The 22,940-nt window shown below is 37.4% G+C and overlaps 1 long non-coding RNA gene across 1 annotated transcript; it reads left to right on the forward strand.

Annotated features, from left to right (window-relative positions):
• Positions 1-4,203: 4,203 nt before the first annotated feature.
• LOC112180362 lies at positions 4,204-6,416 on the forward strand. The gene is made up of 4 exons (XR_002928248.2): positions 4,204-4,328; positions 4,526-4,640; positions 5,505-5,613; positions 6,245-6,416. It is a non-coding gene; the product is annotated as an uncharacterized LOC112180362 (long non-coding RNA).
• Positions 6,417-22,940: the final 16,524 nt, after the last annotated feature.

Consider the following 22,940-nt stretch of genomic DNA (forward strand, 5'->3'; position numbering starts at 1 on the left):
TGTCAAAATGCCGAAGCATTTATCAACACGATGCTCAAGTTCTAAACCAAGACATAATCGTGTTCTCCCAAAATCCTTCATCTTAAACTAGGATTTCAAGTGTTTAGCGGTTTTCCTTAACTTTTTAAGGGCTTCCAATGAAGATCATGTCAAACATGAACCGCGATAGAATCCTAAACTTGTTATGGAAACGCGTGGGCATATCCCTTCCCAATCAAGTAGTCACTTTAGTAAGCGTTTCAATCTTATTGTAAACGCGCTCCGTGGTCTAGAGCCACTTGACTTGGGTAAATGAAGTTCACCACGAACCTTCATGTATATTCCCTATGTAGATCCCCATAGAGATACGTAATGACCACATTTGTAAGCTGCATAATCAGTTATTTGGAAACTACCAAACTGACAGGATAGTGGAGTGCAATGACATCCATTACGAGAGAATATGTCTCATCGTAGTCGATTCCAGGGCGTTTGGTGAGAAGCCTTGGCCAAAAGGCAAGATTGCCATCTCTTTTTCTCATCACGCTTTCTAACGAAGACCCATTAGTCAACATGTTTTATGTTAGGAGGAGTTGGCATCACTGGCTCAAAAACCTTCCTCTTCGTTAGAGAATCCAACTTAACCTGGATGACATCTTTCCGTTTAGGCCAAATCTCTCTACGTTGGCATTCATTCATCAACGGAGTGTGGTTTGATGTCATCGGACTCAAACAAACTCATGCACAAAGAAATGCGCAACTACATCATCAATTATGATGGAGCTTCTATCCCACGTCTCATGTACACTGTACACTAGTGTAATTTTCATAGAGCTCTATATTCTCAGGAATAGGTTCTGACGTTGAGGCATCCCCCAATGATAACCATAACCCGGAAGATACTTATGAAACAGATTTTGAGTGTCAATGATCCAAGGATTGGTTTGTGCTAAAGCATTCTTCGAACCCATGGGCCTCCCCCATATCCTAGCTGGGGCCATGGCCTGTAATGCCAGAGTGTCACTCTCTTTGGCGTTGGCGCCATGCCTACCTCTGTGTAGGGTGGCGCTACGTCCTCTCGTAGGGACGTCCTTCCTTGCAGGCATATTTGCAGCAAATGTGTGTGATCTCGTCACTTTAACAGGGATCAAGATGAGACATAGTGGGGACAGATCACGACAATTCCTGTTGTTCATACTGAACATTTGTGCTCTTATCTCCCCCTAACGACGGGAAGACTGTCTTATCAAAGTGACATCCTCAAATCTAGCGGTAAGGAGATCGCCTAGCAATGGCATTAAGTGTCGGACGATTGTTGGAATCTCAAATCCAACATAGTTGCCCATTCGTCTGTAAGGACCTATCATAGTGCATTGTGGCAGTGCAATTGACACATAAATGACACACTCAAATATGCGTAAGTACGATACTTGTACCCAGTCACTAGCTATAACGCAGAGGTACATTGAGTGGCAATGGGTCATAAACGAATTAACATAGCTGCATGCAATATTACATCACCCAAAGCGGATATAAGGAAATTAGTGTGCATTACCAATGTCCGGACTACCATCGTAGTCATTTTCGCAAGATCAATTGGGTGTGTTTATGGGAATATAATGTCCAACATTCGCAATCAGTAGAGGTATTGCAAAGGAGCTCATTTCCGTTCTCTATATGCGTTTTCGCATGGAATCCGTTGGCTATAGGGTACGATTTTCCCTAAGCACGTAAAGAGTTTCTGTGACAGTAATCAAGGTGCCATTTGGTAAGTGGAACTTGGGCTATTCCATGTCCTTGAATTAATACCGATGACCCAGCCATCGTAGTCACAAAGTAATATGCTCAGAATCAAAATTGAGTCATAATGAAAAGAACTCGAAATTTTATTCATAAGCTAACGGAGTTACATCATTGTCTCTTTGACGAGAGAAAATCTAATCCAAAATGCTAGCTAATGCAAAACAATGGTAGTAGTCTAACTTCTTTCGGTAATTCCAAAATAAATGTGACCAGGTGAGTAAAGAGATGTCGATGGAGCAAGGCTCGCTTAAGTACCACTAATCTCATAACCTTCCTAGACATCACACTTACTTTGGGTGAGCCTACTTTGAAGAAAAACTAAACCATTGGCATTCAGTACAAAAATATATGGCAATCGCCTATTACATCTTTTGGAAAAATAAAGACTTAAACAGAATTGGCTATCTAGATCATCTTCTTAATCTTCTTGTTCCACGTCGTGAGCTTCTCTTGCTTCACAATATGCTTTGTAGGCGGTGATAATTTCTTCACGAGCTCTACAAATGTGTGCCCAATGACTAGATACTCCACATCGAGAACATACATCTCTTTGCTCAGACTCCATTGATTGAGGCGCTTTGAAAGTGTCATTTAGATGGCTCTTAGTGTTGGTGGTGCCACCAACATGGCCAGAGGCATTGCCTCCCTCTCTCTTTCCACGTTTACCTCTTCGGTTCCATGTTCGCCTATTTTGGCAGTTACCTTCCCAAGTAGAGCTATTATATGGACCAGAACATCCAGAAATATCCCTAAAATTAGGGTTTCAATCTTGGCGTCCTCTCTTAGAGGCACGACTATAATTAGATTCCGGAATATGCTATGTTTCCATGGATCTTGAATTATAGTTCTTCACAAGGATGTTGTCATGCTTTTCAACGACATTCATAGCTCCAATAATCTCATGAAACCTTGTGATCCGTCCTGCAGTAACATTGATTCGATAGTTCTTAGCAGCCATCAATGCAGAGATGGGGAAGGTAGAGAGAGTCTTCTCAATCAACATCGCATCTGTGATCTCTTTACTACAGAATTCCATTAAGGATTTAATGCGAAGTGCTTCTGAGTTGTAGTCAAGAACTAATTTAAAATCACAGAAGTGAGATGACATAGGCTATGCCATCTCACTTCTAGGTCAGGAAGCAGGGAGTCACGAACGTTGCCAAATGTTTCTTCAAGTGAGACCCACAGTCTTCAGGGGTCTTCTTCATTTATACACTCGTACTGGAGCGAATCATCCATATGAAGAGTCATTAAGATGATGACTTTCACCTTATTTGCCTCTAAGGCTACTCTATTTGCTTCCAAAGCTTGAGTTTTGTCAACAGTTAGCATGTCCTGGCTAGGCTCAAGAATCGTATCCAGGATTCTATCGACCTTGAGATGCTGGCGGACATCACGAACCCACCTGTGATATTCAGAGCCAGTTGTTCCTAATGGAGTAAAGTCCAATTTGTTCAGGTTACTCATCCTAAAAGAGAACAAGAAATTAGGGTTAGTTTCAGAGAGTAAACGGCTACCACGAAAACATTTAAGATTTCTGAGCGTAGTTGCTCCCAAGAAATTATGAATTTCTGAGCGTAATCGCTTCCAAGAAATTCAATTCCAAGAGGTATTGGATTAGATCGAAACAATGACGTAAGTGGTCGATCATAAATTCTCTACAAACTCTAAGTTTAGAGATCTCAACAAGCTCTAAAAGCTTGGAGTGAGCACGAACCCCCACTGTTCGGCTTAATTAGGTCTCCCCTATGATGAAGAAAGGGAGGTAGAAGAATGGAGTTTGCAAGTCCCCGAAAAAGAAGAGAAATTGAATTAAAAAAACTCTAAAAAGCGGGAATGTTTAGTAAAAAGTACCTTGAAATAGGTCGCTCGAAAATTTGGCCGGGAAAAAGTGGTCGGCAAAGTCACCGGTATCTGGAAAACTTGCTTGAAAATCTAGCCGAAAAAGTTTCCGGCGGTCGTTGACTGATGACGTGGTAGTGGGGTCCAGTGATAACGTGGTAGTGCTGCTGACGTGGCTTGCGTCAGTGGCTGCCGCTTGGGTTGCCTTTCTTCTCTTTTCTGCAGGTTTTCTGCATAAGGTTTAGTCGGTCGGTTCACCCACTTTTAGGCAGGTTTTTGTGCTTTTTCTTCCGGTTCCTGAATCGTCAAATTGAGAGTTGTCTGCTGACAAAATTTGGTTGAAATTGGATGCCCGGAAGATGGTGAAAGGGTGGAATATTTGCTGCGGGTTGTATCGCTACTAAAAAAAATTGCATTCGCTTCGGCAATTTACGTCGCAAAAGCCTAGCATTAGCGACGGGATACACGACGACAGCTTTGCTGTTGCATACATTTGAGAAGTGTGCTACGGCAATTAAAAAGGGTTGCATGATTAAGGGTGGACACGACGTCGCATTCCGATGGGTGTTGTTTATTCAAGAGGACTCGGGTTCACGCTCTATTTGCCGTAGCTCTGTGGCAAGGCTCCCCAAATCGTTATCTGCGTTGCACTCTCTCTGTTGGAGTTGGATCTCAAGATACTTCGCATCGTTTTCAGATCTATGGTAACCTATCCGGCTATCCGTTATTTCTTTCCATGTTGCCATTATCGCCATGTTGTCTCTCCTCTCCTCTCTCATGCTCATCTATTGTGTTGATCTTTGATTGTAATTTGGTATTGTGTGAATTTATGTGGATTTCATTTGGGTCTGTTTAGGGCTCAAGATCTAATTTTGATTCGCTTTTCTTTCTGGGTATTCAGGATTTAATATTGGGAGAAGGACCTTTCCCCAAATGATCAGTCTCTCAGATTCACCCCAGAAATCGATTTTAGCTCCAGTAATGGGCATCCACTCAGCGCTCTGTCTTTCATGGTGGTCTGTTTCTTCGTTCTTCTCTTATTATATGCTTTTGTTGTTCCATTTGCTCAGTTCTTGTGAAATTTCCTTGACTAATTAGTTCCATTAATTATTTGATTGGTTGCTTAGAAATTTGGATAGATAGATATTTCATTTCATGGTTAGAATTATCCCTATGAAAGGAAGAAGCGTTCTTTAATTATTGGACATTGTTCATTTTCTAATTCTAAATAAGAAAATAAATCACCGAGTGTCTACCCATACAATTTTTCGATCAGTGAATGTACAGTAACTAGCTTTGGAAGCTTGAGGTGTTTAGATCGATATTCAAAGTTACGAACTACTTTTTTTGAGCTTGATGGTCAATTTGGTTATGTGAAACATACAATTAATTATGCACTTGGTCAGTTGTCTTTGTTTAGCTTATCACTGCTCAATGTTAAATGGGTATTTGTAAAAACCCATGTTGAACGAGGTCGAGGATTTGCAAAAGGATCCGCCTACCTCGTGTAGTGCTGGTATAGGCTCCTTTTACCCCTCTCTTTCATGCTTATATCTCAATTTTTATTATGAAAATCCTGAATTCCGTTTCAGAATATATAAAATAATGACATGGGATATAGAAGGTACATATTGACTAGTTAATTTTAAGGCAAAGTACTTTTGGTTGATCAAGTGCAATTGACGTTACAAGACATTTATCTAGCAAATGAATTTGCTGCTTTCAACTAAAATTTTCGAAGATGGTTTTAGTGAAGTTGCTATTGTCCTTTCTCATTAACTTCCCAGTAAGTGAATGGATACAAGTACATTACATCTGCATGCTATTTCAGTTTTTCTTGCTCTGGACTTAATTATTTTTTACTCCAATCTGGAAGGTAGTTTCCTGAGCATGCAATCAAGGGATTGTTGAAGATGAACTGGCAACCTTGCAGTCCATCGTGGTGAAGCTTATTCTTATTACAAGGACTTTGGGAGACATATTGCTATGGTATGCTTCTTGCACTTCTACTGTTGTTTATTCCCAAATGTATTACTTGTTTGATGATGGAATTTACTAACCATGATTGATGTTAAACGTTGATTTCACTCACAAGCTTTGTGCCTCTTTGATGCTTCCTCCTTTGACGTTCCTGTTCCATTTCATTCATTCTTATGCATTTTTCCTGACAAGTTTCACTGGTTCACTAATCGATTGATTTCTTTCCCTTTTCTTACAATAATGGGCAAGACTGCAAGAGCTTTCTGGTTTATGTCCTTAATATGGTTTTCTCCTAAACCTCAAGCTTAAAGTCTCAACTCTAAACTATGTGGTTGAGTAATGTCATAATTACTATAAAGGCGCTACTATGTAATCAAGTGTGTGTGTGTGTGTGTGTGCATTGTTCTAGCTTTCTGGTTTATGTCCTTAATATGGTTTTCTCCTAAACCTCAAGCTTAAAGTCTCAACTCTAAACTATGTGGTTGAGTAATGTCATAATTACTATAAAGGCGCTACTATGTAATCAAGTGTGTGTGTGTGTGTGTGTGCATTGTTCTTTTAGTTTGAAGAGATAAATTTGTGTTTTTTATTCCTGGACATTCACTAAACTCTTGATTTCTTGTGTCTTTTCATAAAGCAGAACAAAGAAAAAACCAATAGAAACAGCAGAAGCCCCAGAGTGCCATGAGCAAATAGACTGAATGAAGGGAAGGAGGTGCTGGTTAGTAAATCTCTTTTCCATACCTTGTACTTCTATGCTTTTACTTTAGCATGTGGTTCACGCATTATAAGCTTTGGTTTTGGCTGTAGCTCCTAGTATATAAGGTTTTTATGTTATCTTCTTATATATCTATGATATATTTCATAATGAAGAGTGGTTATAGTTAGTAGTTTTTATCTATGATATAGTTCATAATGAAGAGTGGTTATAGTCAGTAGTTTTTATTTGTATACTGTCTTCCATAATTTATGATAGGCTCGAGTATTATTTAACATTTCATGTGGACTTTTACAGCTATTCATTGGAGAGATTTGAGCACTTTGGAGCTTGCGTATATCATTGTTAATTGAATTTCAAGAGGGAAGGAAACACGAGAGCATAAGTGAGATGATGACTGCTTACTACTCAGCTGCATTGTGGCTACAAGATCAATGCTTGCCGCATTGGAAATTCAGGCAACTCAAATGTGGTGGCATGTTAGAGAGGGAGATAGGATTTATGAACAAGATTTCACAAGGGGGAAGAGGGTATGAACAAGATTTAATGAAACGTGTAGTTCGGCTCCATAAGCCATCATGTATGAGAAATTTCTAATGAAGGGTCTCAATTACTTTTGCATGTTCTTAGAAGAAATATATGGTGCAATTAGCACCAATTTTTTTTTTTATAAAAAAATTTCTTTTTTGCGACGGCAACCTTGCCGTTGCAGTAGGTTTTGTCTTGCGACGGAAACATTTTCCGTCGCAAATACTTTTTGCAACGGAAATTTACGGTCGCAAATGGATTTTGTGACGCCACCTATTGCAACGCCGTCATTTCCATCGCAAATACTGAAATTGCCGTCGCAAACTGCCGTCGCAATTGGAGTTTTTTTTAGTAGTGTATGGAGCTTTCGATGGCCGGTTCGGTAGGTTTCCGGCCTGTTCTTCGGGTGGCGCCGCCGGTTTTGGACTCCTGGAATCGAGTGCTTCAAGGTGTAACGTGGAGGTAGAAAAGACTCCAAGGTTTTGTATTCGGATTCAAGGTTTTTAGCTTCTTGAATCAAGGTTTGGCTATTTGTTTTAGGTTTAGGGATTCGTGCTGATAACGTGTTTTAGAGAAGCGATATTTGAGAGAGAATTGTTGTGTATTCTCATTGATATCAAGGGCCTATTTAGAGGATTACAATGCATTGAATCCGAATCATACAAGGAAATGTAATCATACATTGAATAGGAATATCTAGATCCTTCTAATTAAATCTTATTACCACTAGGTCAAGTAACCTAGAGTTGGGTCAGACACACAAATAAGGATTTACTTGAACAATCTTCTATTTGTATTTTTTTTATATAAAAAAAATCTTCTATTTGTATTTTTTAATTTCTTTTTTTGAACAACGAGAAATTATTCTGTGGTCCCGGAGTACCACGTGACACTGCCATGTGGTGGTCTCAACCAATAATATCACTCGAATGTGGTGGGGACCATGCAAAGGGTTAAAAAATAAAAGAAAAATTAATTTAAGAGACCAATCAGAAATCACTATGAGTCACATTGGCCAATAATATCACCCCAAACCACCACGTGTACGACGGTCTGGGACCATGTTATAATTTTCCTTGAACAAAGGGGTGTCAATCCTTTAAATAAGTAGAGAGTCATAGAATACACAGCTTGTCAGAATCGAGCTACTGCCTAGAGCCTAGAAGCTTAAACCTTAACTAAGGAAGCCCTTGGATAGCAATGTATGTAATTCAAATACCAAGTAACCTGACACTACTAGGAAATGAACCGAGCTAGTCGAGTTCAAACCCTAATTTATTCAAAAGATTCCATGACAACCCTATGCAGAGGGGACTTCCTCAGAACAATAATAATTAAACCCGAACCCGAAGACGACGCAAATACGGGCCCATAAATGAGTAGGCCTAAAAGCATCAACCTACAAAGGGCCAAATAGACCCAAGGCATAGGCTTAAGCCCAAGAGAAAATCCTCTAGGCACCCAGACCCGCAACCTGGTCTCTGACACTACCAGCAAGCCACACTGATGCCCAGCCTTGGATTGCAAGGTCCCTACCACCCTGCTCGAAATTGCACCACCGCATTGCGTCGACGACGCCAGAACATCATAACCCCAAGACTGCCAGCAGGCTTGAGCCATCCTAACTCGACTCCAATCCCCACTCTAACAACCTCACAGATCCGCTACCAGCAGCCTTTGCCCAATCCTCATCAACAATCTTTTATTTGCTTCATTGATTTTCATTTTTCAACCTCACTACAAGCAATAAATGCTAGACGCACATAAAACATGAGGTAGAATAAAAAATAAAAAATAAAAGCCTATTATTATCAAAATGTGAACCTCTAACAGCATAGTCAACAGTTTTGGAAAATTTAAACAATTATTGAATTGTAAATGGTGATTTTATTTAGACCTCCCTATTTACTCTTTGGACCTCGTAATTTTGTCCATATTATTTGTTCTATTTGTACCTCCTATTCCCCTACTTCACACCACTGCCCTCCGCCAATAATGCCACCCACTTGGTTATGAACCAAATTGGGATTGCTCATTGTTGGGTTTAACTAGTGTTTGGTTATAGCATACGACGCACATGTTATGCATGTTCTCATTCACTCTCTAATTAATTCCATCAATCCTACTGTGCATTCTTAGTTATTTTGGAAATTATAACTCAATTCTGTAACTTATAGTGGTAGGAAAGAGATTAAGATCGAGCACCGATGTGCACTTCTACCCACAGAAATGGATGGCTAAACAACATCAACTGTATTTTTTTATTAAAAAAGTTTAACTACAAATATTAAGAGCTGAAATTACCTAATAGATGCTGGGTCACTTAGGCTTAGTTTGGGATTGATTCCTGAGGTGTTTTTGGGGCTGCTTATGCTTTTGGGCCAAAAACATGATGTTTGGTAAAATCTCTAAAAGCTGCTTTTGGGTGAAATTGCTTCTCCGTAAAGCTGAATTTGGGAAGCTACAATTTGTAGCTTTTGAAGACCTGCTTTGGGAAAACACAGAGCATGAACAATAGAGTTTAATGAAAATTTGCAGAACTGCCAATTCTGTCCTCCTCCTTTTCTAAAAATTACATCGAAACAGCAAACCCATCGCGGCAGATATGCCGTCACTGCCATTCCACATCTCCTCCTTCCTCTTCTTCGGTGTCTGGTTCTCCCTAGTTTTCTCTCAGATCGCCTTCTTCTTCTGCTCATCGCTGGTGACCTCATTCAATTGGTGGATTGTCGCCTTCCTCTGCGCCGTCTTCTTCAACTCGTCATGGATTCTCGCGGCCTTCGTCTGCGTCTTCTTCTTCAGCTCATCGGTGGTGAGCTTCAATTCGTGGATTCTCGTCATTGAAAGGTTCAATCTTTCTCTCTTTGCCTTACTCTTTCATATTCAATCTTTTTTTGATTCGTACTCATGTAATTGGTATTCTTATGTGAGTTGGGTTTGTGCTTTTAAGCATTATTAAATCTTGTTTGTTGCTTAATTTCGGATACGAAGCTGAAAGTTTTAATTTTTGAGTTAGTGCAATTGTCCTGCTTAAGATAGAGATTGGTTTTGCGATGAATTTGACTACCTGTGGTGCTTTGATTGTTGAAATTTGATGAAAGGCCCCTCGGCACTGGCCGTTCTTGATTGTTATTGTTTCATGTGTTAGTGATTATTTGAAGAGGTAGTATCATTGCCTTAGAGTATTCACTGTGAAATTTCTGAATTAGATTGACCTGAACCATAGGCAAGCTTAGTGTGACAGTGAAGAACTGATTTATATATCTTTAAAGCTTGATAAGCGGAATATGGACTACCTTGTTCTGCTAGTTGAATAAGCAGTGTATATGTTAAGAAGTTTTGATGGTTATTAACTTATTATAGTAAACCTTTGATTCGTAGCAGCTAGAATGGTCTGAGCATTTTAAGCTCCAAGTGGGATGAACTTGTGTGTTTATTCGTTTATTTATATCTAGTTTTTGAAAGAAAAGTTTGCTCCCAAGTTGATGGTGTCATTTGATTTTACAATGTGTTAAACCTGGAATGTTCATGATTTAATTATTGTAATTTCTCATTGATTATTAGTTATAGACCAATTAGTTTGAGTACGAGTCTTTATAAGACTAGAATGCAGGTATTATTCTTGGATTGATGGAGGAGTTGGCCAATATTGGGTGCAGGTTCTAGGGGAATTTGTTAAGGCTTGACAGTTTCTAGACATGATTTATATTACAAATCAACTACAAACTTTGGAGTGCTGATCAAGTATTTTTTGAGTTTATGGTTGATTTTCGTTGTTTTTGTTAGATTAGAATTAGCCTACAAACTTTACAGTAAATGGGAGGACTAGGTAATTAGTAATTGGCTTTGTAAATCAGGTGTTTGCTTCATAAATTGGAGGTGTTTTTGGAAATTTATTAGTGGTCATTTAGTTCAGAAATTGGAGGTGTTTTTGTAATTGGAAGATTGTATTTATAGTGACATACAGTGATTGATTTTTGTTATGTTTGTTTTTTCATCAATTGATCATTGATCATTGATTTTTGAATTTTGCAGTTGTGTAGATACTTTTCACGAAGTGAAGAGCAAACGTGAAAGAAGAAAAGAAAACAAAGCTTTGACTATGGAATTGTTGGCTCTGGCATATTCGTCCCTTGCAGCCAAAATCGAGGAGATTATATATAGGTTGGTCTTGCTGGAATGTTCAGCCACACAGAAGTATTCTCTTACATCTAATTCAACTTGCAATGTGGAAGAGGCTGGTGATCTGTAAGGCAGAAATGGAGGAATGTATAGATTTGATAATAGAAGAATTAGAGAGAAAAATATAACTAATGCATGCACCCTTATCATGTACCTTTTGTTTTTCAGTTCAACTTTATTCTCATTTTAGTATCTTCTGATTTAGAACTATCAAGAAGTAGGGTCAGGATCCTCAAGTTTCAGACATTAGGAAACTGACCATGTTACGTATGTGGATATCAAGCTAATGATGTTAATACTAATGTCTTTTCCAGTTTCATATATTGATTGACGTGCTTCTCTATCAAATTGCAGTGAAGTTGATCCCATAGTAGCATCCTTATCTGGAGGAGCAATTGGAGTGATCTTAGCACTGACAGTGGTTGAGAAGTGAGTTTATTATGTTTTGGTCAATTTATTTTGACATTGACAAAGTATGATAAAGGAATTTCTTTTAAAAACAAAAATGATATTATAGAGGGATAAATACATGGCCTAATGCAAGTCCTGTGCAAGTATGGAGTGAGTTGATATCTGATATTGAATTTCTTTTTTCCAAAGGGAAACAAGGATGGTGAAGAGTATGGTGGAGGCTGAGACTTAAAAGATTTCGTAAATTTCATCAATGAGAAATGTGGTCCTAGAAGAGATGCGAAAGGACAACTTACTTCCAAAGTTAGTACCATTTTAAACCAATGAACGTACCTCATCCGTTTCCTTACCAATTGTCTTCTCTTATGCATGTAGGCTGGAATAGTCTCAAGTTTGTAAGAGTTAGTGAAAAAGTTTGTGAATCAGCTTTTATGATATGTAAAACGATAGCATATTCGGCAAACATTCTAAGATTGTGATTACTACTCTTATCGCCTAAACCCGCAGCATCGCTCGGGAGTACTTTCTAGTTTGTTTAAAAAAGATGGATTGATGGTACAGTAGAGTCTAGTTAATATCTGATATAATTAATAAATAATTTATTTATTAATATCTTATATAATTAAGCCAATTCTCAAATGAATGGTTAAAATTTTGAACTACTATATTTGTCCTCACATAATATAGATATTAATAAATAAATTATTTATATATGAGGATAAGATAGTCAATTGACTATGTCATATTTTAAAAATTTACAATACTTTCCATTAAAAAAGAAGAAACTTTCCCAATATCAGGAAAGATAACTTTTTAAAATAAAAAACATAAAAATGAAAGTCAATTGACATGTAGCAGATTTTAGAAGCAGCCTAGAGGTTGTTTTTAGAAGCTGTTGTGGATCAAAACACACTTTGCAATTGTCTGACAACACTTTTGAAAATATTATTTATCAAACACGAAACTATTTTAATTCACAGCTGATTATTCTCACAACACCTCAACAACAGTTTTTTTTTTTTAAAAGTCACAGCAATCCCAAACTAGCCCTAAGTAGGTTTGTTACGATCAAAAATTTTCTATGCAGCGGCAGTATAAGGCTTAGTTTGGGATTGCTGTGCTGTAAGAGGAAGCACTTCCGAACTTGCTGTGAGAAGAACCAGTTGAGGTGTTTGGTAAACTGTTTTGAAAAGTGATGTGAGAACAAAAAACAATTTCTAGGTGTTTGGTAAGTTGCAAGGCAAAAATGTTTTGCCTGTGTATAATTACCAAAATGGGCATACATAGTAAGATATGCTACTAAAATACATAATTTTGTTTTTTGATTATGTAATCATACCAAATGAAAAAATTTCTCATGTATTATTCTTCTACTCTTGGTTGGACCGAATAAATTAAACCCTTCAATATGCATATTATGTTTTACTATTACACAAAATAAGTATAGAATATTTGGATTAATTTCTCGCCCATAGTTCAACAGGAACTATTACACAAAATAAATTAAAGTCACTTGAAATTTGCAATTAAATGGAACTAGTAGATGCATTCATTAGACTTTGTGCAATTGCATTTCTTAACACCTCCATTTCTTGTCTTCCCAGACCATCTCCATCATGTTCATTATCCTCCATATCTTCACTAGTCTATATTATGTGAGGACAAATATAGTAGTTCAAAAATTTAACCATTCATTTGAGAATTGGCTTAATTATATAAGATATATATAAAAATAGTATAGCAGTCATGTGCCTCTGAATATAGGCCAAATTATGATGAAAAAAAAACTTTTCTTTGTCTTTTTCATTGTTTTTTTAAGTTCCAAATAGTAAGAACAAGAACCCTTACATCATATATAATAGGGTTTTTTGCACCAACAGTGTCTGGAGACTTGGGTGACTGACAATATGATACCCGAACTTACAAAGTTATCAAAGTAATACCCAGACTCAATTTTTCGTATCAACGTGGTACCTACGTCAATTTTCCGTCACGTCTCCGTCAATCCTAACCACGTGCGACGCACGTGACTCATTAAATGAGGCTAAAAAGGACTTTTTCACTCTTCCTTTCCTCTTCTCCAACCCATCACCCTCTTCCTCTCCTCCTCAACACCACCTGGTAATAATAAACCATTCTTTCCCTCCATCAAACCCACATCACTTCCTCCCTCCCCAATTTTGATTTAGATTGGATGACATGTGTTTTGCAGAATTGCAGCTGTAGAAAACCACAGCGGAAGTGATTCCACCAAGAATATGATCTCTTCTACAAAATAACCCTACTTACAGAGACAAACAATTACCAATTAATCTCTACAGAAATCAAATTGCAGCAATGCAGAGTGAAAATCAAAGCCCCAACACTTCAATTCTCCTCAATTTGAAGGTTACCAAACACTGAGCTAAGCATCATCATAGCAATGAAACCAAGGACTGAACTAAATCACAGTAGCTAGAGCAGAGAAATAGCAGCATTACCACGCAAGAGGAAAGCAAAGACCAAGAATTGATCAACCAACATCTTCAAGAAACCGAAACCCCCAAGAATGCATCCTCCTCCATCTTCTTCCACAAAAACTCCCGCGTTCCAGACAACCCAGTTTTCTACGCCATCTTCCCTGACTCCTCCCTCACCTCCACCACCACCGCCGCCTCGCTCCAATCCCTCCAGAGATGAGAAACATACAGAGACATCGTTTCCATCGGCGCCGCCCTACAACTCCTCCGAAAATGGCGACAATTTGTTGGACCAAACACTCAAAACGTCGTCGTAGTCCAACTTCAGCATCAGCCCACACTCTGAATCCTCCTCCTTTGGCGGCAACTCCGCCAGCTTCGACTCCACCACCGCTAGTTTCTCCATCTTCTTCTCGGAAGAAGAAGGGGCCAACGGAGCCGAAATGGATGGCCGAGATTTGTTGAATCTGGGTGAGATTTCAAGAACATCAACGGTCGGGAAACTCCACCAGTTCATCCCACCAACATTTCCTCCATCCTTTTCCCTCTTCCTCCTCCCCCACTGCCACGTCATCATCTCCTTTGCAGTCTCGCCATTCTAATCATCGGGACCAGGACTTGGGTGTCCGCCTAAATGGAGAAGAAGAAGAAGACGATGAATAAGAGAGAAAATTTAATGAATTGAGGGGCAAATTAGTCTTTTTAGCCTCATTTAATGAGTCTGTGCATCGCACGTGGTTAGGATTGACGGAGACGTGACGGAAAATTGACATAGGTACCACGTTGATACGAAAAATTGAGTCTGGGTATTACTTTGATAACTTTGTAAGTTCGGGTATCATATTGTCAGTCACCCAAGTCTCCAGACACTGTTGGTGCAAAAAACCCTATATAATATGGTATAACAAGCCCACAATGATACATATATTAAATTAACACAGAGGACTAGGGCTTGGATCTTAATTATTTGGTTTTGCAGATTCCGTCTGCACAGTGATCCACGCAATCTCCCATCTTCAGTTTGTCTGCCATGAAAAACACAATTAGCCAAGCACAGAGAGAGGGAGAGAGAGAGAGAGAGAGAGGTACCATTGCTAAATTTGAGACACTGGCTTGAAGAGCAGCCAAGGTTGCAGTAGTAATGGGGATCTCGAGGTGTCTGAGGTTGTTTCAGGCAATCTTGTAGGCAGTTCAAGAAGCATAGATCGTCTCCTGTTGGGCATTTATCAGCGCAATCAAATATACATTTCTTCGCATCCCCATTTGGATTGAATGACTTCATATCTGCATTTGCTGTATGGATGAATAGAATCACCATCATCACTAGCACAGAGATACTCTTGAACTCCATCTTAAATTCTTAATTTGAACTTTCGTAATATATACTAGTACATATATGTTTCAGCTTCTGAAGCCTTTGATGAGAATACTACTGAAATACACCTTGTCGACCAAACCAGGGACCCAAGAACACCTTTTATGGTTTTCATTCCCCTCCCATTGATCATAGGTTGGTGAAAATCAGATACGGACATATAAATCACAACTCAGAAAATCTGATTACTGTAATTAACCTAAGCAGAGAAAAGCCACTTTCAACTAGATTTTTCTTTTCTTTTCTAGTGTAATAGTGGACGGATTTTGTCATAACTCAGAAAATTACAGTGATATCAAAAGTTTGATGGTCATTAATTGGTTGCTTATGTCATATCCAACGAGGATACAGATCATCCACTCAGGGGCGGACTTTATAGCCAGGCCAGGGAGGGTCCAGACCCCCCTTTAACTAAGCTTCCTTGTTTAGCATAATTATAGCTTATTTCTTACTCAAATTCATTAATGGACCATCCATAGATTAACAAAAATGCATTTGTTTTCAAATCTAATAAAGAATTATCTAGTCATTGCCATTTCAAAAACCCAATCAATCTCATCTCAAAACAAGTTATATCCTTTCTTTCTCGACCTAGCTCTGCTAGGGTTTGGGGCGGTGGCGTCTCATTTGAGATCGGTCTTCCCTGTATCTACTCCACTTCAATGGAGTTATTCACTGGCTTTGGTCCGTCTCTTATCATTCTTCCTGCCTTTTGCTATGGGGTGGTTTGCCAGGATTTTGGCCGATTGAGGGTTGGAGACTCGGGGACGAAGGTTCTGAGTTCTGGCCTTAAAGGAGTGCAAGGCCAATCATGGTCTTCGGCGGTCGCTCACAGTGGTGTTTTGGCTAATGGTGACCATGGTTGGTTTTCACGTTCGACTGTTGGGGGTTTATGGGTTCATGGTGATTCTGGCCTTTGGTTTTGTTTGTGCAGGTTGATTCATACTCTCTCTTCGACTTCTCCAAGTCGATGGTGGGCTGGGGATCAAGGATTGAGCAGGCGGTGGCGGTGGATTGGCCATCAGGGATCATGATGGCAGATATGCAGAAGGTTCCAGATCCGGATCTGGGATCCAGGTGGTTTTGTCACACGGGTCTAGATCTGGGATCCGGGTGGAGATTGGGCTTGGTATATGGCCCACTATCTTTGGTGGGTTGCATATCAGTTGATAGATTGGTTTGGGACTCTTGTTTACTGGTATTGGATTCGAGACCCAAGCTTATGGTACCTCTTCGTGAAAGATCGTCTGCCAACATGACCATGTTCTGACACCCTTGGCCGGCTTCAATCTTTAGGTGGGAGAGTGCCTTCATTTTGGCGCCAAGTTGATTTTTGTCAAATTGTGCGTTGGAGTTCGATGGGTAGTCAAACCACCGACTACTCAATTCACTACACGGCTGCAGTCCGTAGTGTAAAATCAACGCTGCGTTTCAACACTACTGCTCTTGCATTTTTAATGCTTTGTACTTCAGATGCAAATTTTTGCATCTTTTCCTTTTGCATTGTTTATTTTCTTTTTTATGCCTATTGGCATGGTATCGTTGTAATCTTTCAATTTCAAATTTTCAATAAAGGTCTGACCTCATTTTACTCAAAAAAAAAAAAATTATCTATCAGTTCTTTCAATTTGTGTTACATTATGTTAATTATATCAAATTTGAAATGTTTATTTCCTTTCTTTTCCTATTTGTATTCCTTAATAAGCATAACATAATTAACAATTTATATTTCATTTTTTATAGGGTGGGGCTATTCACTCACCATTTTTCTCTATTCACACACCCCCTCTATTTTTCTATTACTTTAATTCTTTTTTTTTTTACAAATTATCCTAACTACCATTCCTTGCAATTAAGTTTTTTCTTTTTCTTTTTTCTTTTTCTATTTGACAATTCAATCATTCTCAAATCCTAAACCCTTATTTTTCCGTAGGCACAGAGGACTTCAAAACTCTTTTTGATTCCCTTTTCTTTTCTTTTTTCCATCAAAAACTTCTCTAGCATAGTCATTCTATCTCTCTAATGTGATGCTTTGAAGTTCAATCAAAGCAGAACAAGCAACTTAATTTAGACCCATCTTTGGAGAAAATTTTACACTTAATTTGTAATGGAGACATGGAAGAAAAATATGAGTTCAGTGATCATTCGAGCCTCTTTGAATCCATCATTCCTGGTTAGATTCTAATTGAAATTATTTGGTGTATTTGAATCCATTAAGCAACTATAGAACTTCACAATAGCCTAGTGATTATAGAGATGATTTGTTCTACTATATTATGCTAGAATACTAAAGATTTTGTCATAGGAAAACTATAATATGAGGGGGTTTCAGAGATAAGGAGTGGTTGTTTGAAGGGGTGCGGTGGATTTCAGCAAGGGTTTGTATTTTCTATATGGATGGTTGATTGGTTTTGAAGCTTAATTTTATTTTTATGAAGCAATGTTGTGGGCTAGTACATTGGTTTTTGTTATTTTCTGCCAAATTATTTGGGGTAATTCATGCTCTGATATACATTATTGAAGTATTTGTGTTGACAATTTTATCATTGCTTTTAGTTGGAAGGAATTAGATGTGTTGAAATAAGGATAGCTTGCTCTTTGCAACTGTAAGATCATGTGTAACTTTTTACTCTCTGATTTTGTAGCCCTAACTATGGTTTATGCATTTCATTTTTATATGCGTACCAACTTTTTACCATCTATACATTTCAGTTCAGTAACTGTAACTACTACTCTAAATAACCAACTAGTTACCGTATTGGCATTCTCTTCACAATGTTGAATTAGGTTTGGTATCTTTTTACCTAACAATCAGAGTGTGGAGAGCAAAACTACATTTACTGCTAAAAATTAGTGTTACTTGGAAGATCTTAGTATCATAATGTCTTAGTAGCAAAAAAAAAATGATTTATTGTATAATGATGTTTGATTTATGATGGACTCGCCAAATAGAAAAAAGAAAAAAAAACATAATTGCAAGAGAGGGTAGTTAGCGTAATTTATAAATAAAAAATTGAATTAAAGTAATAGAAAAATAGATGGGGTGTGTGAATAGAGAAAATAAGTGTGTGTAAATAGCACCACCCTTTTTATATACGACATTTTGTATTCTCTCTTAAAACAAAAAACAAGTTTATCTTCAAACAAAAAAAATTAAAGCCCCCCACCCCCGTGCCAAAAAAAAAAATCCTAGAATCTGGTTCCGCCCTTGCATCCACTAACCCTTTTTTTTTTCCCCTCTGACACTTGTTTTGGATTGTTCGCGGTATCCCAAAGACTTTTTAGATCCAAAGATTAATCCACTGGGAGCTCGAATAGCTAATAGGGCATTGCAGTCCCACCTCTGATCATATTTATAATTCAGTAAATAACACTAAATAACCAACCCAGCGTTGGTATGTAGGACGTGAAGTTTTACATCTTAAACGTTCCCATGACAAGACCTATTGCATCCACTGAACCACTTGCCGTGGTTATCATATGCTTACTTTGATTTCACTTAACCAACATATACTTGACATTATAAAAGTTGATGGTTCACCTTATGTACTGTATATGTATTTAAAATTAGCTATGTCATGAACTTAGTATTCATAAATTATGATTTTCAAAATGTGACTAAACCTGTGAAACACTAAATTAAAAAAAAATTTCAAAAATACATTTTCTTACGTTTGGATTTTGAAAAATCTTTTAAAAAAATATCGTTAGAGATTTTGGTATTCCAACAATTGGCACACATTCTAAAAATCACGTTTTACAAATGTTGAGATTGGTAAACATAAAAACTTGAAGAAATGAGGTTTGACATGGTTTGACGCGTTAGAAGGTGTCATAGGGGAACGTATGCAATGGAATGACATGCCGAAATATGCTAAATCTTGTTAACACTATATATATCTTCAAGAAGTAACGGCCATTGAGGTTGTCTAACTATGATAAAGGAGTAGAAAACAATATATCAGCAAATAATGCCGAAATATTCGGCATGCCATTCCATTATATATCTCTCCTACCATTGAGATATATGGCCGTTACTCCTTTTAGTAGTTGAGATTTAGCATAATTCGACATGCCATTCCATTCTGAATATATATATGGCCGAATATTTCATATATATATATATATATATATATATATATATATATATATTGTTTTCTACTCCTTTACTTCTCGAAGATATTTCGGACATTCCACTTTTCTACTCCTTTACTTCTTGAAGATATTTCGGCCATTCCACTACTCCTTTATATCGGAGTAACACCATAAATATTGTTTTCTAACTATGATAAATCGTAACAAAAAAATTATCTCGATTTCTGAGTTATGTTAGTTTGAGAAGTGCTTATAAATCATTATTTTATGGTGGGTAAATTTTGGTACGAAAATATGAAAATGCAATTTTGGCCAAAAATGGTGCGTGAGAAATCATAGTTTTGGTTTCTTGGAGAATATTATTTTTTTAAGTGTAATTTCCACGTGGGTGGGCCATTTTTCTTTTGTACTACAAATTATAACGACTTAACCCTTACTGTTATTTCTCTGCTGGTTTTATAGGCTGCCATTTCATTTTTTGATCTTTTCGCATATTATAGATTTTAGCAGTAAAGTAAATGTCATATTGATCACATGTTAAATGTTGAACAAGTTCGAATTAGAGTTCCTGGGTACTAAAAATACATGGTTGAAGCTCTAGTTCATCAACAGTACGTCTATCTGGTAATAGTATAACTAAATTAGGCTTATCACATGGATAAACAATTTCCTATTCATATGTTTAATTTGTTTGTAGGAGTATTGATGCTTAATTGTAAGGGAAATAAAAAATGAATGATACTGATTATTAAATCACATTAATTTGAGAAAATATAGAATTTTAAATTTGAAGAAATCCTCTCTGCAACAAGAAAAAGTAACTCTAAGATACAAACTTAATTTCGAAGTTTCTAATTCTATTATTAGAAGGGCATTATTGAATCATAAATTGATTAAATTCCCATCATGCACTGACACCGTGCCATGGACAAGCCCGATCACAATGATACATATAAAATTAACCCTCCGGACTAATCAAGACTAGGAGCTCCAGCTTTGATGTTGCAGATTGTGTATTCGCAGTGATCCATGCAACTTTTCATCTTTAATTTATCTGCCATGAAAACACAACTAAGCATACGTATGTATTTGAGAGAGAGAGAGAGAGAGAGAGAGCACAAAGAAAGAAAGGGGAGATCGATTGTGTACCATTGCTATATTTGAGACACTGGCTTGAAGAGCAGCCAGGTTTACAATAGTAATGGTGAGCGTGTTCGTCCTATCTGAGCTCGGCCCGGGCACTGTATTATACATCTATAGAAACAAAATTCTTCGCCTCCACATTTAAAGCGGCTATCTTCGAGACATTCCTTATCTATTGCATCTCCAGTACTGATGAATAGAATCACTATCATTAGCACCACATAGACGCTCTTCAACTCCATGTTTGAAATTTCGTAATAGTAGTACGTAAATAAACTTTCAGCTTATTAATTATACGTAATACTACTTGCCCAATTACTAATGTTACGTGCATAGTGTCAGATATTAAAGATATTATCATAACTAAGAAAATCTCAGTAGCTATCCTTATGATTTTCCCTAATAAGTGCAAACCGACTTCCCACTAGCTTTTCAGGCCTTCATCTTTTTTGGTTTTTTTTTTTTTGTTTTAACTTTGAACCGTAGAGAGATTTTGTCATAACTCAGAAAATCTCAACCACTGAAGGAGTAACGGCCATTGAGATTTTCTTTAATTGATATAACAGCAAATAATTTTCTAAATAGTATTATCTAGAAGAAAAAAATAGACTTTCTAAATTGTTTCTGTAGGACCTTCCATTCTTCAGAATGGTAGGAGAGGATCCCCAAGTTCCCAACCATGGAGAATTGCATCAACAGAAACGTGACAAAACCTGCCGAACAAAATTGGTCCTATAGTACTTCTCTGCATAAAGATTGGCGGTTCCTTATAGTCAAATTCCCCTTCTCTGCATAAAGATTGGCTCTACTTTGTGCGCAGAGAGGCTTAGAGAGGTCCTGTGTACCAAACATAGGAAACAAAGTTCAATATGGTGTTTTTTATCTGGATCATGAAATAATAATAGTCTAGTTATGAAAAGAAATGACAGTTATATCAGTTTTCTTTGTACTAGCTAATTGAATGTTTGAAACAGTGTAGATGTTTCAGGTTTTTTTTTTTTTTTTTTTTTTTTTGAAGCGAAATAAAGGCTAACTCATTGCCCTTATTCGAAATTTTATTGATAGTAAATAGAAGATACAAAGGAGGGGGACTAGGCCGAAACCACTCCCTGATGACAAGAGAAACAATAAAAAGCGGGGGACTACGTACGTCAAAACCGCTTCTAATACAGCAATCTAAAACTAACAAAAGAAATAAACAATACAAACTGGAACTCCAAGTAAGAGCCCAAACTGAACAAAATGAAAGTGTACTAGTTAAATCTGTAGCTAGTGCGCAAAGAAACATCATGACCAAACGGAGAAGCAAGAAAAGATGGTAGCTAAAGCCACCAAACTGAACCCTCATGCATAGCACCATAATTAGCCAATTTGTCTGCTACTCCATTGCCTTCTCTATAAATGTGTGAAACATAAAAATTCAGTTGCCGAGCTTGATGTAAACAATTGAGCCAATGGCCCTGAAGACGCCAGGGGATGAGTTTAGTAGAATCACAGGCTGCTTTTAGGTACTGAAAAAAAAAAAAAAAAAAAAAAAAAAACTACCACTAACAAGCAACTAGTAATATTGCACCGGAACCAAAAAAACTAAAAGAAGAGATCCGAGAATGCTCATAGAGATAATTATTCTATGGTTCCACTACCACGTGGCATTGCATGTAGTGGTCAGAGTCAATAATATCACTCAAATTTGAGGGGACCTTGCATAGAGGTGAAAATAAAATAAAATTATAAGACCAATCAGAAATAAGTACAAATCATACGGTTCAATGACATCAACCCGGACCACCACGTACGACCATATTATAATTTTCCTTTTTTCCCATCTTCTAGAAATGTGCCATTGTGTTTTTGTCCGATGTGGCACTCTTCATTGCCACATCTGAGTGTTGTAGTTTGCTAATTGGTCTTTTTATTGTAGTCTCTTTCCAAGAACTAGATTTAAAAACATACCTAAAACTTTATGTAAATATGTAAATTCATTCTCTCCATGTTTTCAACATTCTCTACTTCCCTCATTTCTCACTCATGAATTTGCAAAACATTGATCGTTGAAACTGCCTTATAGTTGTAGGGTGGTCGCCTAGGGTTCTTATTGGTTATTAGCAGTGGCAGAGCTAGGATATTTAACTTTAGGTGGGGCACTTACAAAATAATAATACTTTATAAAAAAAATATTTAAAAAAACCACAGAAATTTATTGTAAATTGTCTAAAGCAATAAGAGCATTTTTAGCAATGCTAGCCATTTTTGAGTTAAATTTTAGCCAAAGTAGCTAAAAAGTCATTTTAGCTAGCCACTTTATAAATACTTCTGCATCAGTGCTCTCTATTTTGGCTAGTTTTGAAATTATATTATTTTTTAAATGAATAATAAATAGTTTAAATATATCTATAAATTACGTAAAATAGCTTAAAATGAATGT

This window comes from Rosa chinensis, chromosome 7 (assembly GCF_002994745.2).
Source record: "Rosa chinensis cultivar Old Blush chromosome 7, RchiOBHm-V2, whole genome shotgun sequence".
Lineage (NCBI taxonomy): Eukaryota > Viridiplantae > Streptophyta > Magnoliopsida > Rosales > Rosaceae > Rosa > Rosa chinensis.